This window comes from Numida meleagris, chromosome 2 (genome assembly GCF_002078875.1).
Source record: "Numida meleagris isolate 19003 breed g44 Domestic line chromosome 2, NumMel1.0, whole genome shotgun sequence".
NCBI lineage: Eukaryota > Metazoa > Chordata > Aves > Galliformes > Numididae > Numida > Numida meleagris.
The window spans coordinates 115,367,840-115,370,330 of NC_034410.1; the positions used below are offsets into that span (position 1 = coordinate 115,367,840).

The 2,491-nt window shown below is 51.2% G+C and overlaps 1 protein-coding gene across 9 annotated transcripts in view; it reads right to left on the bottom strand.

Moving 5' to 3' along the window:
- NCOA2 (nuclear receptor coactivator 2) overlaps positions 1-278 on the bottom strand; it is a 191,503-nt gene extending 191,225 nt beyond the window's left edge. For 6 of the 9 annotated variants that reach the window (XM_021385613.1, XM_021385609.1, XM_021385608.1 and 3 more), the window contains exon 1: positions 62-278. The gene's annotated coding sequence lies outside the window, so the exon portion shown is untranslated. The remainder of the gene's footprint in view (positions 1-61) is intronic. The other 3 variants (XM_021385615.1, XM_021385614.1, XM_021385611.1) reach the window with 1 other exon arrangement.

Consider the following 2,491-nt stretch of genomic DNA (forward strand, 5'->3'; position numbering starts at 1 on the left):
CGGCGGGCCGGGGCACACCCCCCGCCGCGGCGGGGCCGAGGGGGCGCGCGGGAGCCGTTACCGGGGTCAATGTCGCCTCCCGCCGCGGCCGCTGCCGGCGCTGACCTTCGCTTTGTAAGATGAAGCTGAAGCTGGGGCTGCGGCCGCCATGTTCCCGTTTTAATAACTGCCTGCTTGTTTATTTCAATGGAGACCCTCCCACCGCTCGCCCTCCTCCTCCTCCCCTTCTGCCCGGAGGAGGGCCGGGCGGCGGGAGGCGGGGGGAGGCACAAGGCACACCCTCTGCCCCCGGGCACGGCGGCGGCGGCGGCGGCGGCCGGGCCCCGCGCTGGGGGCCGGGCCGGTGCTCCCGCGGCGCTGCCCCGTTCGGAGCCCGCGGACAATGGCAGCCGTCCGCGCTCCGGCGGGGGAAGAAGGGGAGAGAAAAGGGGGAAAAAAAGTCCTTCGTCCTCAGCGGGAGAGACTTTAAGCGTGGCCCCTCGCTGCCCCAGGGCGGGTGTCAGTGGCCCACGTTCACTCAAACGCGAGGGCAGCCTTATCGCCTCCCTTTGCCCCTGGAAAAAAAAAAAAAATGAGAGAAAAGAAGGAAAGCGCTGCGTGACACCGCTGCACAAATGCACGGCATCAGCTGTGTCTCACACGACGGGGAGATGAAGATGTAGGCTTTTCCGTGTGTAGGCGCTGAATAGGAGAGTTAAAGATTATTAAGGGCTGAAGGGTGACTGCTGACCATTGCCCTTCAGGTCTGTGTACGTGCCATGGTCCAGAAATCCCACCGTGGCAGAAGGGCTTTGTGTTTTCACAAGCAGGAGTGATGGCAAGCTGCACTCTGCAGTGGTAACAATTGTTATTTCTGAGGGATGTGCAGCTCCAAGTTTCTGGTGGTCATCCAGGGGTTACACATTGTCACTGCTGGTCTGGCGAACTCTGCTTGGCTCAGGCTTGTCCAGTACTGCTGGAACAATGATCGTTGCTCTTCAGATGGTTACTTCTTGCCATGCTAACTGCTTTGCCTATGGTTTCCCATGCTCGTGTCTGCCTGAGATTATTTTACTATTTTTCTTTCACTGAATAATAATAGCTCAGTTGTTTCTTAGAACAAACCTAAGGTAAACCTTCTACACTACTCTTTCCCCATTACCACATTCAAAAAAAAGTCTTTGCAACCAAATCATTGAAAACTTCTGTTTTCCTCTTCTGGAGAAAGATCTCGGGTAAGGATGGCCATCAGAAGTCTTTTTCAACCTTAATGGTTCCATGATTCTATGATCGGAAGTCTGCATGAATTTAGTTACATCGGGAAGTACAGGGGTAGTCTGTATATTAGAATTAATAGAATCACAGAATCGTTTGGGTTGGAAGGAACCTCTGAAGGTCGTCTGTTCCAAGTCCCCTATTCTCAGAACTTTGCACCACAGGTCCTACCTCCCCCAGATGCCACTCTTTTGGAGGGTGCTTTTGGCACCATCCCCGGAGCCAAGTGGGTTCCAGCTGCAGCCTTTGGGAACCTCCCTGCAGAGAAGCCCCTGTCGGCAGGAAGCCCTTAGCCCTGCCCTGGTGTGGACAGCAGCCAGGAGGCAGAGGGGCCATTCAGAAGTGCGGAGAAATCCTAATGTTACCTTGAAATAACATGGCAAAGGAGAGCAGCTTGTATGTGGAAAAAACCCTGGGGCAAAGGGAGTGAGCTTTTCCTCTGGTCGCATTTGTTATATCTGTGCAAATTTCTGTAGCAAATAAGCTAACAGTTATACAGGCAATAATCTTATTTACCTTGTGGTCATGATCCGTTCTTTTTCCCATGCTAAATGAGACAGTGGTCTGCTGGAAAAAAAAAAGTCTAATGTCTTTGATATTATGACCATAAGCAGACCAATTTAGAATTGCACAAGCAATTTTAGTTCCAGTCTTTCTTACACATGAATGCTTGATTTTTTTCCAACCCCACACATCCTTTAATGTAGCCAAAAGTATTCATTAAATGATGACCTGCACCCACCAGAACCGCCCTTCACCTTGCTGGGTGCAAACAGAAAAACAGCCCATGTGTCACAAACTTCAGGGCTTGGCACTGACAGAACCCCCACCCCGATGCAGCAGAGTGTCCTTGTCACAGTGTGTGAGAGAGGGGATCTAAATGCACACATATGTTCAAGTCCTCTGAAATTTGTTCCAAGCTGCTAATTCATCAGCAAATGCATGTTGTCATCAAAGGCCAATAAAGCCTGATTGGAAGTACTGTTGTGTGCAAAGGCCAGGAATTATGTTATTCCCGATTGCTACTCTTTAAAGCAGAAACATCATCTTCCAGAGAAAAACAGATCTGCTGAACACGCTTCAGTGCTGGATTTTGTTCAAAGTTCCAGCTCTTCTCTGAGTCTTCTCCAACGTTTTGCCACCAGTGCTGCGTTAAGCTGAGTAGACATGGGTTTTGCTTCTCAGTAGAAGCTCCTCCAGTTCTGGCCAAGAGCAGTACATACTTTTTGCCGTCCTC